This window comes from Hyaena hyaena, unplaced genomic scaffold (genome assembly GCF_003009895.1).
Source record: "Hyaena hyaena isolate Hyena2069 unplaced genomic scaffold, ASM300989v1 scaffold_425, whole genome shotgun sequence".
Taxonomy (NCBI): domain Eukaryota; kingdom Metazoa; phylum Chordata; class Mammalia; order Carnivora; family Hyaenidae; genus Hyaena; species Hyaena hyaena.
In genome coordinates, this window is record NW_024081052.1 from 143,121 (window position 1) to 159,925 (window position 16,805).

Genomic DNA, 16,805 nt, shown 5'->3' on the forward strand with positions numbered 1-16,805 from the left:
CTGGAGTTAGAATACCCTGAGAAAACACTATGGAGTATTAATGTGCATCTCTAGCAAGTTCCACTCTGCATAAAATCATGTGTCCTGGACATAGCAACACTAATATGGAAAACTGGTGGAAACAGAATGGTCGGCAATTCAAGAGAGAGGGATTATTATTTCAGGAGGTGAAGTGTATGCAAGTCCAGAGTCAGTAACTTTTGAAGGACTTGAGTTGGGAACCAGAGAAAGTAAAAGGGTAGTAGGGTTTGTATTCTCTCTGTGACAGATTCACCTGGCTAAAAAGATGTGGGGCTCAGAATAAAGGAGGTCTATAGTATAGTATAGGTCTATAGTATAGTATAGTTTGAGGAAGGGGATAGAAATCAGTAGTAAGTTCATTGGAAGGGGACTGTCATAGACCTAAGATAACCCCAAATGACCATGTCCTGTAAGTAGAGATCCCCTTCCTCTGAGTGTCCATGGAAACTATGTCTATGATGGGTTATCACTCCAGTGATTATGTTGTAACAAATGGAAAAGGAAAAGTATACGGAAAAGGTGGAGGGATTTTGCAAATGAGGCTGACTTTATCAGTTGATCCCTGTAAAAGTAAAAAGCTCTCCTGCTGGCCTTGAAGAAGTACGCAGCCATGTCATGAACCACCTAGGGAAATGGGCAGCATCTTGGAGCAGAGGGCGTCAGTCCTATAGCCACAAAGAACTGAATTCTACCAACAATCTGGATAAACTTGGAAGAGGAGCTCTGAGCTCCAGGTGAGAATGCATGCTAACCAACACCTTGATTGAAGGCTTGTGACATGCAGAGCTAGAGACCCAGTTAAGCCATGCCCAGGACTTGTGACCCAAGGATACTGAGGCAGTCAATGTGTCTTGTTTTTAAACCACTATCTTTGTGATCATTTGCTACACAACAATCAGAAACTAATCAAGACCCCTTTCAAAACGTTTGGTTAGGGCATGAAAATATCTAGCCAGGCTTCTAAAGAAAAATATCACAATAACTGGGATATTTTGGAAAATATTTTACCTTTGTGATTATCCCATTTGCCTATGTCTAGTCCATTATCCTAAAGACATGAGAAGAGCCATTGTTGAGCTAGTTTTTTAAGACTGTTTCCTCATTGCTTAGTTTTAGAGCATTTTGCCTGTGGCTATTGACTAGTTTTTCAAATATTAGAGCAATATTTCCTATTTATTAAATAATGTCATTTGAAGCTAGTAACTTTATGCCAAACCGGTTCTTCTTCTATCAAACACTGACATCCTCATTTCTATAATTATATTTCCAATGGTCTCACCTGACTTTTTCCACTCAAAATAACGTGTTGTTATTGAAGGAAACAAAAATAAATGTCTTAATAATTTTCTAATTAGCACTTCAGGCACATCTAAGATGGATGTTGGAAAGGTTGATGTGGACACAGTCTCAGTGCTCACAAAGGAGAAAGAAGACTTCCGTGCTTCGGAAAGAACCATTCAAAACATTTGGTACCACATCTCTTCGCTTTTACATTTAATCTGTGCTCTTCTACTCAGAATCCCCTGGAAGATTAGCAATACTTCTATAACATTATTTATTTAATAAGAATAAATATTCACTTGTTTTGATTTTTATTTCATTTTGTGTGTTAAAAAAAATCCATTAAGGAATAAAGGAGTTCAAAGGAATCAAATTCACTCTGACCTTTATATCCTCTTAAGGGCTTCAGTGAATATCTTCAGTGTATCTTCAGTGAATTTCTGAAGATACAAGATTAAACAAATCTCTGTAATTAATTGGTTTAGATTAGTCAGTATAAATATTATGCTTCATTTTAGAAACTTGCCATAATGGCATGGAGTTGAGAAGAATCTTCTCCATCTGTTGAGAGGTTGCTCATGAGAAAAGCTAGCAAATGGAGTGGACGGACATAGTTAATATGTAGATGTCTGCTCTTCCTTCTTTCCAGTTCCATTTCTTACCAAGAAGTGGCAAAAATCTTCCAAAATCAAATGCCCCAAAGGGCAGTGCAGTATGATGGCAACTGCTCAGAAAATCTGTTGAGAGGGAGAGAAAGAAGTGCTTAGGAATGATTTCAGATCCCAGACTGTCAGCGCAAGAATTTGAGGGAGTCGCTTAAAGGCAAAGCAGTAGGTCGCTTGTTTCTAATACTGCAAGGATTTTTCAATCTGTAGTGACCTGCCTTAAAACATGCAAGGACACTTTAGGTGCCATGTTTCACATTCAGCCACTGTTAGGATCTTGAAAAAATTTGCCGAGTACCTTGTAAGTCTCTCATCAGAAAAATAGCAGCCCAGGTGATCCTGTGACACTGCCTTTCTCTGCCATAGGAATAAGATAAAGCAGTTCCCAAAGCCTGGCATCTGATAATACATTAACTCTGAGTCAGAAATTAAGCTACACCAAAGAGAGCTAATGGAGCGGAACAAAATCTTTAGAAACAAGTCCCTTTTGTTATTGGAGAGCTTTTAACAAGCCATTCTGCTTCCTTGCAGTGTGCGGTGCATTAGCAGAAACAAAGGCCTGAGCCTCTCTAGTAACCTATGAAGTAAATAGATCAGCTACTCTAGACTAAATTTAATGTAGTTTGCAGCCGGTAAAGTTCTTTTTAACCTGGCCCTGTGGCTTCCCCATTACTCCTTCAGCCAGGAGGAATTAGTGCACTAGCACGTAGCACGTGAAAACAGCACTGACTGGTTTTGTAATGTATAATTTGAACTAGCCTTTTCTTCTGTTGCTTGCCATCCTTGGCTAGTTCTGTGAGCTAACGGTGTTGGAAATGACTTTGTTTAGTTACTATTTTCTCTCACTGCTGCAACTACTTGAATCAGAACAAAGTATGAAATAAACTTCAATCTGTACTCTTCGGACTATGACTACAAGGTATGCATATTTACATTGGATGTACATAATTGTCTTTCCTTAAATATCAATGAGGGGCACCTAGGCGGCTCAGTCAGTTAAGCATCCGACTCTTGGTTTCGGCTCAGGTCATGATCTCATGGTTCATGAGTTTGCGTTCCCATCAGGCAGCGTGGAACCCGCTTGGGATTCTCTCTCACTCTCCCTTTGCCTCTGCAATGCACTCGCTCGCTCTCTCATTCTCTCTTTCTCTCTCTCAAAATGGATATACTTTTTTAAAAAACAAAAATATTAATGAAATACTTCTTATTTCATAAACATCAGAGGGAACAAGCCCAACGATGACCTCCTAAATCAGCCTGGTAGTTAAGCCTCCAACTCTATCTTTATGCTCTATCATCATCAGCATCTTTTTCTGAGAATCCTTTAGCATTTTTTTCCCCATCTCCACCTCTGGTTAATTTATTCAATACAATTTTAAAAGTAATCAATGAATTTTATTGGAGTAGTTTGAGATGTACAGAACAAAGGACAAAAGGAGAGTGAGTTCCCATCTACTGCCTCACCACTCTCCTCAGTGCCCACTTTTATGGCCCATCTGCAGTAGTGAAATACATTTGTTAGAGTTGATGAGACAATGCTGAGACATCATCATTAACTCAAGTCTCTAGTTTACATCAGTGTTCACTTTTCTGTTGTCCATTATATGTTTCTTGATAATACACAATAAGATGTTTCCACCATTAATTTTTTTAAAAAATCCAGGTACCAGTTTGAGTGTTAGTGTTCTGATTCCACAGATACTAGAAAACTTAACCAGAAAAAAAAAAAAAAATACTGTCCATGTTGAGGTCTGGATTTGCTGATCCACTGTCAGGTTACCTCCAGCATACCTACCACTGTATGTTGTTTCTGTTGAAACAATGAGTGGTCATTGACGTGCAAGAATGCTTTTCCTCTTTTTCTGTGGTGAAGATGAAAGCTGGCTTGTTTATGTTAAGTGAGTAGATCCTAATGAGAATTAAGAGGAACATCCAGATGAAGCCTTCTACCCATCCTACTTTGTGACTATCTCCATTACCTTCCAATACATGTATATTTGAATCTCATATCTAAGAAAGATGATGGTGGGGATTTTGACCATGGTAGAGTTTTGGTGACATCTAGGAAAACCCTTAACTAAACTTTCTCACTAGGACTTTTTCTGCTCTCTTTTTATTTAAAAATATGTGTACTTGATCTTTCCCTCTTCTTCATTGGGATTAGGTTGTAAGATGTTTTATCGATTTATAAAATATATGGTTGTATTGTTTTATTCTTTATAAATATTTTCAACTTGTATCTTTATTCTTTTCTGTGTTTCTTAGATTCATAATTGTTTCTGGAAAAGGGACTCACACATCTTTATTTTCTTCTTTGTATGTAAAACTATGTTTTACTTTTTCTACGCTAAGCATATACATATAATAGTATAGATGTACATGTAAAATGTAAGTAGTAATAATAAACACATATGTCTTTAGGGCACAGGTTGAGAAATAGAATTTCCTTGGATTAGATATTTCTTAGAAATAGAATATCTTAGAAAAACACTGAATAAACCTTTCTGGTGCTTTTCTTGTTCTTTTCCCCTAACAAAATCCAGAATCCTGAAGTTTATGGTGCTCCTTCCTTAGCTTTGCTTGATAGTTTTTCTACCTGTATATTTACCCTTAAGCAATATACTGGTCAATTTTGCCACCATTTATACATAATAGGAATTAAATCATGCTGTATATTTCTAAGACTAGCTTCTTTTGTTTAGTATTATATTTTTGAGTTCACTTGTTGTCACAGCTATATATTTTCCGAAGAATGAATATACCAGAATCTATTATTTTGAATACGGGCAGAATAAGCCACCCCCAAATGTGCCACTTTTGTACGTGGATTATTTTTTGTATGTGGGTTATTATTTTGATTGAAGGCAATCAAGACCCAGCAGACTCAAAAACTTTTACCTGTTTCTTAACTGCCTGAAAAAAATTTAGATAGGGGCCTGGCCTAAAAAGAGAAATTTTACCAGAGATAGTTTTTTTTATCTGAAAGATATATCTACATGGCAGGGCAAACATCTCATTACCAAATGTCTGTTCTACTTATCTTCCTACGGATTATGCTCTTCTTCTTCGAGCCCTGGGCCCCTATCTTGTTTCTTAGCTCAGGATGGCTTACAAGCCTCAGTTGCCTGATTGTCTTTGGGCCTCATATTTTTATGGGACCTCTGTGCCTATGAAATTAAGCTTGTTTTTTTTTTTATATTAATCTGTTGTAAGTCAATTTAATTATTATGCCAAAGAACCTAGGAGAGTATAAGAAAATTTTTCCACCTTGACATATTTAACTGTGAAAGAGGTCACGTTCTTTCCCATTTTAGCTATTAGGGACACCATTCCTAATGTGCAAAAGTAAATATGTTTTTAATCTTTTATCTATTTCTTTTTATTTTATTTAAATCCAAGTTAATTAACTTTTAGTTTAGTAATGGTTTCAGGAGTGGAATTTAGTAATTGAGCACTTGCATATAACAGCCAGTGCTCAACCCCAAAGTGCCCTCCTTAATGCTCATCACCCATTTATCCCATGCCCCCCAGCAACCCTGTTTGTTATCTATATTTAAGAGTTTCTTAAGGTTTGCTTCCCTGTTTTTATCTTATTTTTCCTTCCTTTCCCCTATTTTCTTCTTTTTTGTTTCTTAAATTCCACAAGAGTGAAATCATAGGATATTTATCTTTCTCTGACTGACTTATTTTGCTAGCATAATACATTCTAGTTCCATCTGTGTTGTTGCAAATTGCAAGATTTCATTCTTTTTGATTGCCGAGTAATATTCTATTGAATATATATACCACATCTTTTTTATCCATTCATCAGTCGATGGACGTTTGGGCTCTTTCCATAATATGGCTATTACTGATAGCATTGCTGTAAATGTCGGGATGCATATGCCCCTTTAAGTCAACATTTTTGTATTCTTTGGTTAAATACCTGGTAGTATAATTGCTGGGTCATAAAGTAGCTCTATTTTTAATTTTTTTGAGGAAACGCTATACTATTTTCCAGAGCGGCTGTTTGCATTCCCACCAACTGTGCAAAAGTGTTCCTTTTTTTAATTTTTTTTTTTTTTTACATTTCTTTATTTGGAGGGAGAGAATGTGCACAAGATGGGGGACAGGCAGAGCAAGGAGAGAGAGAATTCCAAGGCAGACTCCATGCTGTCAGTGCAGAGCCTGACATGGGGCTCGATCCCATGAACTGCAAAACCATGACCTGAGCCAAAATCAAGAGTTTGATACTCAACCAGCTGAGCACTCCTAGGTGCCCCCAAAGCATTCCCTTTCTCTGCATCCTCACCAATATCTGTTGGGTTTTGTGTTGTTGATTTTAGCCGTTCTGTCAGGTGTGAGGTTGTATCTCATTGTGGTTTGATGACAAGCAACATTGAGCATCTTTTCATGTGTCTGTTAGCCATCTGGATGTCTTCTTTGGAAAAGTGTCTTGTGATGTCTTTTGCCCATTTCTTCACTGGATTATTTGTTTTTTGGGTGTTGTGTTTGATAAGTTATTTACAGATTTTGGATACTAACCCTTTATCTGAGTTGCCATTTGTAAATATCTTCTCCCATTCATCTGATGCCTTTTAGTTTTGTTGATTGTTTCCTTTGCTCTGCAGAAGCTTTTTATCTTTATAAGGTTCCAAGAGTTCATTTTTGCTTTTGTTTCCTTTGCCTCCAGGTACATATCTAGTAAGAAGTTGCTGTGGCCCAAGTTAGAGAGATTGCTGCCAGTTTTCTCCTCTAGGATTTGGATGACTTCTTGTCTTACATTTAAGTGTTTCATACATTTTATTTTTGTGTATGGTGTAAGAAAATGATCCACATTCATTCTTCTGCATGTTGCCATCCAGCTTTCCCGACACCATTTGCTAAAGAGACTGTCTTTTTTTCCATTGGATATTCTTTCCTGCTTTGTTGAAAATGAGTTGGCTATACATTCGTACGTCCATTTCTGGGTTCTCAAAAAGAAATCTTTTTTGAGAAATATGCCAAAATGTGGCCATTCTATCCTGAATGAACATTTGGATTAAATCTCCATTTTTTTGCTGTTTGGGACAATGTTCCTATGAGCATTCATGTACATGTCTCTCTGTACAAGTTCAAATGTTTTCATTTTTTATTTTTATTTTATACCACTAAGGGTATACCACATACCATTTACATGCTTAATACAAAAACTATCAGCATGGCTGAATAAGTTTGCATTTCCACAAGTATTAAGAGTTTCCATTGCTTCATATATTTGAACACCCTATTGTACAAAATTTTAATTTTTGACAATTTGGTGTGTCTGAAATGGAATAAATCTGATCATAATGTCTCTTTGTGTCTGTCTGATGTCTATGGCTTCTGTGGTCATATCCCTTTTTCATTACTTCTTTGTAATCTCTCTCTCTGTTTATTAATCTGACTAGGTTTTTATACATTTTATTTGCCATTCTAAAAAGGCAGCCTTTATTGTTTAATTTCTATGTTTCGTTGGCTTCTTATTTTATTAAGTCTGTATTTTACTCTTCTGCCCTTTTTCTTCTGCTTTATCTGGTTTTCTTTTTATTTATTTACAATTTCTTAAGTTAGATTATGCTTTCATTAATGTTAAGCCTTTGTTCTTTAATCATGTAAATCATGTAAAATCCTTTCAAGGATACATTTCTTCTAAATATTTAGTTCTTTCCCACAATTTAAAATCATTTTAATCCCTTTCTAAACACTTTTTACTTCCTATTATGACTCCTTTTTAACTCAGTTATTTAGAAATGTGTTTTAAAATTTTTAATGTTTGAGTTCTTCTACCTGTCTTTAGGTTATTGCTGTCTAAGTTATATATGGTCAGAGAATCTGTTGTTTTACCATTTACCATTTACCATATGTTTTACCATTCCTTTGCTATGTTTTGAGACTTGTATTAAAACAAAAATCCAATTGTATGACTGGGTTGAAAGTGCTTGGAAAGGTTTATTCTCTAATTGGCCCATGCAATATTTTATACATAATCATTAACTTAAACTTGTTAATTCAGTCATTTAAGTATTCTATGTTTTTAATGACTATTTTTGATTACTCTAGCTCCCACTCTCTTACCACTGACTAAGAAGGCTTTAATGTTCCCCTCAGCATGGCTGACCTCTAGACCGGATTCTTCCTGACTCTGAGACCCTGACATCCTTTTGCCTAGAGCATTTACTTTAGAAATCTTGTCATTGTAATTTCTTTCTCTGCTCCTTTGACGTATAAATTTTTTAACCTTCTTGCCAGTTTTACAACCAAAGAATGTCTTTCTCAAGGACCTGGGAGCCATCCCTTTAAAATGTAATCACCAAGAAAGATAGCACCCCTATCACTTAGTCTCTTTGAAAGGGTACCTGTCTCTGAGATATTTATTTTTTATCTTTTGCAGTGTTAATATTTTAGTCATGTCATTTTAACATCACTTGCATATATTTTGAGATTTTATAAACAATCCCGTCCAAAATTCTTTGTGTTTTAGATAAGCAGAAGGTCCCTTTATATTCAAAATGATTACTGACAGGGTTTGAGTTCTTTCTACTTTCTTTCTCACATTTCTGCTTATTTCATTGTTCTTGCATCCTCTGTTGAGACTGATAGAGGGAATTTTCCTTGTTCTTTTCTGAGATAGAAGTTATTTTTCCTTCAACCTTTTACAAAGGCTAAACCTCCTTGAGGGACACCCATTTAATCTCAACTTGGGGGATAGCCATTTAATCTCAACTTGAATGGATCTTTGGAGTTACCTTCTATCCCTAAGGTTATAGTTTTTTAACCAAACAGAAGCTGAAATCCTAGAAATTGTTTTAACAGAGTTAAGATTCATGTTTATCTTTATAGGTTTTAAGCATGTTGCCATTTTTTTTTGGGGGGGAGCCTTCACTTCTATTTCAGATGAAATATTTCAATGTCTGACTACATGACACTTAATCATTTTCTAAATACTCTGAAATTTATATTTGTATTTCCTCTTTGATAAGAGAGGAATTTAAGAGACAGTGTTTAAAAATCTATGTCATGGATTTTTGACTTTCAGTGCTTTGTTTTACTTTTAGCTTTATTTCCATATGCTCAGATTCTACCAGGTTTTCAGTGCTAACTTCTGTAAACTTACTATGCCAGTACTCCCCAAAGTTTAACCTGTATTCAAATCACCTACATGTCTTGTTAAAAATGCAGATCATTTTTCAATAGGTCTGGATAACTTTCTAGCAGTTTCTCAGATAATGCTGATGTGCTGATACTTCTAGTCCACAGACCACACTTTGAGTTGAAGGTCCCATTCTAAGATATATGTTTTTAATGTTTGTTTATTTTTGAGACAGACAGAGTGTGAATGGGGAGGGGCAGAGAGTAAGGGAGACACAGAATTTGAAGCAGGCTCTAGGCTCAGCACAGAGCCCAGTGCAGTGCTCAAACCCACAAACCATGAAATCGTGACCTCAGCCGAAGTTGGATGCTTAAGCAACTGAGCCGCCCATTCAGCCCTAGAAGGTCCCATTCTATTATTTCAGTAGTTTTTGGAGTAATTCTTGGTCTTATCTTTACTTGTTTGTTGCTCTGTGGTCACAGCTTTTGTTCAATATAGAAATGTCTAATATTTTGGTGTTTAAAGAAAGAGTATATCTTATTTATCTTATTTATCACTGTGTCACACCAGTGGATTTGAATAGTTGGTTTCTGTGCTGAGAAAAGTGAGCTCCAGTACACAGTGGCATACCCCAGACAATTCTCAGTCTTGATTTTCCTGTCTCAGATATCTGTACCAGATGATTTCCAAAAGGATTGAGTGTGCAGGGATAGGTGTCAACTTCAATTTAGGTAATTAGCCCTAGAACACTTTTTCTTTGAATCTGTTGTGTCTTCTTTCTCATGGGTTTCTTCTGCTGACTTTTTGGTGTTTTTCTTTCAGGTGAAAATGAAAATTGGCCTGGCCTCCCTTGAAACCCTCTGTGTGACAGTTTTTCTAAGTATTGATTTAACATTTCAATGTCTCTTTGCAGCTGACTGGTTGGCATCTCTGAAGCTCCATGTTTTTTTAATTATTACTTTTATTATAGCTTTCTCTAATAGGTTCCTAATGCATAGTAGCATAATACAAGTTTTGTGAAATCTTCAGTAAAAAACCTGTTTCACTTTGTGTAAACCTTTGTTTCTCAAAATTTCTCAGGTATAAAATTGTCAGTTTTGATGGCAAAGACATCCTTTTTTATTTTGCCAATGTTGCTAAATTTTATATACAGATACAAGCATATACTTATCAACCAACCACTTTTTTTTTTTTTTTTTTGCATTCAGTTATCTTTATTGGGCATTGAAGAAACTGGATTTCACTTTGTGCTGAATAATACTTCATTGTGTATATAAATATATACACTCCAGATGATGTTATTTTCTTCTGGAAGATGTTGTTTACCTCTGGAAGGCAGACAGGGTATTGGCAGATCATCTGGGTCTAGTGGCATCAGGTCTATTTCTGGTTTCCCCTACTTATTGTAAGTTGTGTCCTTTAAGAGTTTCAACAAAAGCTTAGAGGTTTATCAGGGCCTCTTCATCTTTGTGCGTTCTCAACTTATTATTATTTTTCTTTTTTCTCTCTCTAGCATTTCCAGAAATCAAAGTTTCTGCCTGGTTTTTACCTTCTCAAAAGTTTCTTTCTTGGGTCTCAGTATTCAGCCCTATGCAAGCACAACAGAAGGGGCAGAAAATACCTCAAGGGCACAGAATGCCCAGCTCATGTCAATGCATTCCCTTCTCTATAGGATTTTCACTTTGTGTGAACTGTGCCTTGATAAGGAAACGTGGGTTCCTTGGTTCTTCCCTGATGACTTCAAATAGTTGTTATTTTATCCAGCTTCTGTAGTCTCTTTTGCTGGGGGTCTTGTTTGACGCCGACTACTCCATCAGTCAAAAGTGGAAGTACTCTTGTGTTTTGGCTTCTAATTGATTCAACATTAGAGACCCATTAAAACTCACGATGAAAAATGTGAAATATTTTATGTTGCTTTTAGGAATGTTTTATTCTTTTGCCTTCATATTTTTGAGGTATGATTGGGCCAATCTTAAATGTGTAGTTCAATTAGCTTTGACATGTGTGTCCTGGTGTAATTGTGTCATTTATGTTTTAAATGCATTTTCTTTATATCACCTAAACTAATCAACACTAAAACAGCTTTGGCATGATAGTCAAGACTCATAAATCAAACAAATTTTCATAATTTGGAATTTAACAACCAACCAACCAACCACATTTTAAATTTGCACTAAGTAACAAGCATTATACTAAGTACTTTAAACACATTATCTCATTTTACACTTACAGTCACCCAGTGAAGTATTAAAAGCTCCATTTGCTAGGAGAGAATTAAGCAGAGGCTTAGTAATTTATTTAAAAAAAAATACTTAGCTAATAGTTAGAACAGAGGTCTAATTTAATTTACATTGCCTGGCTTGAAAGTAGCTTATGTGGGGCACCTGGGTGGCTCAGTAGGTTAAGCATCTGGCTTCGGCTCAGGTTATAATCTCGTTGTTTGTGGGTTCGAGCCCCGTGTCGGGCTCTATGCTGACAGCCAGCTCAGAGCCTGAAGCTTGTTTCAGATTCTGGGTCTCCTTCTGTCTCTCTGGGCCTCCCCTGCTCACACTGTCTTCTGTCTCTCTCTCTCTTCGTTTCTCTCAGAAATAAATAAAACATTTTTTTTAAAGGAGCTTATGTATCTTTTGAGGATGCCTTACTGCTTTTCAGGTGCCCAACACTGGCCCGTTCCTTAGCACAGAGACCACTCAGCTAATTCTGACATTGCTTAAAATAAAAAGATTTAAATAGTAGAATAAAAAGGTAGGGTGGCAGTTACTGAGAGTTGCAGGAGACTATTAAGCATACTTTACCAGTAAAGTATGGCCAGAAGGGTGTGTTTGTCACCTAAGAAATGTGGCTCAGTCCTAGAGAAACATCATTCTCAGAAGACACTTTAATGTATTTACAGGTGTCTGTCTGCTTTGCAGGGCTCTTCCTCCAGGGCAGTTTTGCAAAGGTGATGAATGGGAGGTGACACGGTAGGAGATTTCTGACGGGCACAACTTATGTGAAAAGGTGGAGAGTTCTACTCTTGGCCAGTAGTGAAATCTAATTTCCAAAACCAAATGAGAATACTAATGATAATAAAAAACCTAGAACACCGCTTTATTATATCCCACTGTGATTATAGTTCTTGGCAACAGCAGGAAAAAAACAGTCCTGCAATCCAATTAGGACAACCTGGATAACAAAAGTATGAACAAGAAACAGGGGAGGCAGGAAATTGTTGATGATTTTCATTATCTAATGCTGCTGAGAGCTTTATTTATCTTCACCTCGAAGCTTTGGAGAAAATCTGACTCTTCTTGGCATCATTAGCTTCTTTTCCTGAAACATCTTGCTATTTAAATAAGCATCAAGCCCTTGAGGTTATTTTGGAATGTTTTCCTTTCCCAGGTGCCTGGGGTTTTCTGTTATGAAAAGAGATTCATAGGGTGTGGGACTGGGGTGCTCTAGGTGCTGTTTATTATTTAGATGAACATTTTTGTCATATTTAAAATTACAAGATTCCAAGCGGCTTGAATGGAATGAGAAGTATTAGCTTCAAATAACAATTCTCCCCCCTTTATTGAATGATGTTGGTCAGTTAACTTGGTGTAAGTTTCCTCCCTGTGATGACGGATCACAGTACCTAACTCATCAGATCATGGCAAGAATTTCAAGGAATTATATATTATATTAATATAATATGTGTAATTCTATGTTATGGTATAGAATTTAATATAAATAAATATACTCAGATAATATTAATATAATTAATATCATATCATTGAACACATAGTATATCATATTATAGTATATAATATATAGATAATAAATTGTATATAATTATGATTTTAATTAATATATATAATCAAATATATTTCTATGGCTATTATATAAGTAAATACAAATAAATATATAATTAAAGATAATTAGTATTATATATAAATATATATTATTATACTATGTTAATATAAATACATGATAATTATATATGATTTTATATATGTATATATATTTATAGTCTCCAGCCACTCTAGACATTTTGTGATGAGGGACTACCCTCTTTTTTTTTTAATGTTTATTTTTGAGAGACAGAGTATTAGTGGATAAAGGGCAGAGAGAGACAGAGACATAGAATCCAAAGCAGACTCCAGGCTCTGAGCTGTCAGCACAGAGCTCGACATGAGGTTGGAACCCACAAGTCATGAAATCATGACCTGAGCCAAAGTCAGATACTTAACCTACTAAGCCACCCAGGTGCCCAGGGGATAGCCTCTTACAAGTCTCTTGAAGAGTTGCTGATGGGAAAAACATGCTTTGCTATCCTAGACCAAGTTAATAGTTCAGATATTAACCATGTCATTGGAGATAACTTGAATGGTTCTTTCCAGTTAGTGCTTATGTTTTTGTTGTTGTTGTTGTTGTTGTTTTAAGTCAGATGTGTTTATGAGCCAATTCTGGGGAAAAGTTGAATGCAAGACAAATAAGTAATTATCAAAAATGGAAAATGGCTGGAGAAATTAATTTTTCTAGTCAAGCTAGAAGTGGAGAACAGTTCTTGGACTTATACTTTCCTCCACTTTTAGTAGAATTATCCTCACAAATGTGTTTTTTACATACATAGGTGAAGGGGAGGAAAATTTTTCTCTACACTGAAGGTCTTCCAACTGGATTAAGACTTAAATTTACCTGAGACGGATTAAGAGAAGAAAAAAAGAAGTTTTATTACCAGCACACGGAAGCCCAATTATGTAATTGAGACCTAAAGAAATGACCAAGTCAGGCAGTTTTTATACTTTTTAGACAAAGAAACAATAACCAACCCAACAAAAAAACCTTAACTTTGGGAGCTTAAGTTAGTAAGGAGTCTTAAAAAGACTTTGGGATGTAGGTAGTAAAGTAATAAAAAATTACAAGTGTTTATATCCAGCCTTCTTGGGTCAAATTTCCTCTCCCAGGTGATGAGGATGTCTCTTTACCTCTGGGTGCATGAAGGGTGCCTTTCACATGGGAGATTTATTTCCTGCTTTTAGGGGGACAAAGGAGGTCATACATGTTGTTCATGCACAGGCTGTACACGTTAAGTAACTTTTATTTTAAATAATCAGTACGTCAAAGTGGCCCATTTTAGGGTAACCTGCCCTTGGACCCTACATAGGGCAGATGTTGAGAGTGCTTTTCATATCATGTGTTGGATTAGAAGTCTTTCTGACTAATATATTAATAAATGAATACAAAACCAGAGTTTTTTCATAATCACACACTACCTTTGAAGTCATCACTATCAAAACACCAGTTTAGATGCAGCTTTAATGAAACGGTCTTCAGCTCCTCTCTCTTTTTCTGTTATCTCTGATTGACTACATTGTAATTAACAAGGTGGCATTTGAAAAGGATGATTCTAAGTGAGATAGATAGGGTAATTCACCCCCTAACTTCTTTCAACATTTTGCTTTTCTATTCTTCTATCTTCTGACCTTTATGCAGCTCCTTTCTTGGAATATATTCTTTAAATGACTTACTTTCATTTATCTGTCATTTGGAAAACTGATAAAGTCATCTTGGCTTAGAGAGATTCTAGAGAGTAATTCATTTCTATCAGACTCCATCTCCTGCTTCAGGCAGACTCCAATCCTGGCCAACCATGGCAGAAGAGCTTACAGTCTTCATCATTTGAAAGTGTCAGAGTTGCTGGAGAATCACTTGAAACCAGAAGTTTCCACATACCAGGGGACCTTGGGTGGCTTAGTCACGTAAGCCTCTGACTCTGAATTTTGGCTCAACTCTTGATCCTATGGTTTGTGAGGACATTAGCATCTTACCTCCTGTTCTAAGGTTCTTCTGAGATGAGACACAGTTAACCACTTACACGTATAATGGAAGAGGAAGAAGAAAGCAGTTGGACAAGAAGAGTTAGGAAAGGGAGATTGGAATTTAAGAAGAAACATGGGGTTTTTTTGGCTTTTTTATTTTAGCATCTACCATCTCATTCAATAATCTTGTTGCTATATTTTTGTTCTGATATCAGGAGAGTTAGTTTTCTCTGTACAGACTTTACTGTCTCCCCATTCTAATGAAAAAGTGTTTTCTTCTATTTGTAATATTTTGATATGTGCTTAGAATATGCTTGCAGCCAATATCATATCATTTACTGCTCACTATTGTTACAAAGAATCTAGGGCTGAGTCTTCTTTTTGAGCCCTGACCCAAAGTGAGGAACTAGCATTAAAACCTAACTTTCAAGGTGCCTGGGCGGCTGTCGGTTAAGTAGCTGACTCTCGCTTCTGGCTCAGGTCATGATATCCCGGGTTCGTGACTTAGGGCCCACACCCAGGCTCCACATTGACAGTGCAAAGCCAGCTTGGGACTTTCTCTCTGCCCCTCTCTCTCTGTGTTCTTCCTCTGATTCTTCTCTCTCTCTCTTTCTCTGTCTCTCTCTCTCTCTCCCTCTCAAATAAAGAAACTTAAAAAAAAAAAAAAACCTAACTTTTATAGGAGATAAATTTAGCACAGGTGGAGACAAGACTTAGACTGTGTTTTTTAGTCAGGTTTCATGAAGGAAAAAGTCATGCCTGTTGTCAGTTTTTGCTCTGTATTCTCTTTACATGACAGTGTCTTTAAGAAAGGCATTATGGTTTCAGTTACTTGAGCTTAATCCCTTCTGTTGTCAAGGTGGATCTGTGTTACCAATATGTTAAGTATTTTTTATTCCTCGTTTACAGTAAAAAAGACAAAGTTGGTGACAATATCAAGATACTCTAGGGGCACCTGGGTGGCTCAGTTAAGTGTCCAACTTCAGTTCAGGTCATAATCTCACGGTTCGTGGGTTCCAGCCCCACATAGGGCTCTGTGCTGACAGCCAGCTCAGAGCCTGGAGCCTGTTTCACATTCTGTATCTCCCTCTCTCTCTGACCCTCCCCTGCTCATGCTGTCTCTCTCTCTCTCTCTCTCTCTCTCTCTCAGAAATAAATAAAACATTAAAAATTTTTAAATTAGGGAAAAAAAGATATTCTAGCACATAATTATGTGATTAAAACCAGGCCTTCTCAGAACTTTAAGCAAGACTAGTACATAACAGGAGCCTACAGAATCATGTTTCAGGGTTCATTCCCAGCAGACTCTCTGCCTCTAATGATCACATAGAGCCAGGAATATTATTGAGATTTTAAGTGTTTGTGACACATGAGTTATCTCTGAATGTGATTTTTAGGGCTTGAAGGTCCTATGAGGTGTTACCCCTAAGAATGGTTGGAAAAGGGAAGTCTAGGGCTAGGCATTGACCTCTGCTAACTTATTACCAGGCCCTGCCTGCAAAGTTTTGTCATCATCACTGGTCACTACAAATTCTGAGTGTGCCTTGGTGCTGCTGGAGCCTAGGTCCAAACCTCTGGTCAGCATTTGCCATAAGAAATCTCTGGAGATTGGGATAGGTTGGGTTCCAAGGAAGCTTCTCAGAGTAACTCCGCCCGCTGCTGTGCTTGCTACTTCCGTGTGGAGAGATAGGGAGGAAAGGGAAGGAATTGCTTGATTTCCTATCACTGTCTCTTCTCCTACCTTCCTCAGTTGCATGTTCTCTGGGAACCAAAGTAAGAAGAGATTTGTCTTAAACAATTGACTTCTTTTACTTTCATCCATTAGACAGTAGGAGGGAGGTTACAGTGGTAGCTAGTGGGAGGTGTAAAATGGGAAGAAAATAATCTCTGTGGTGTCCCTATTAGTTGTCAGGCGATTGGATACTCTTATTTAGGTCTTTAACACCAATAAAAGATAAGCAAACA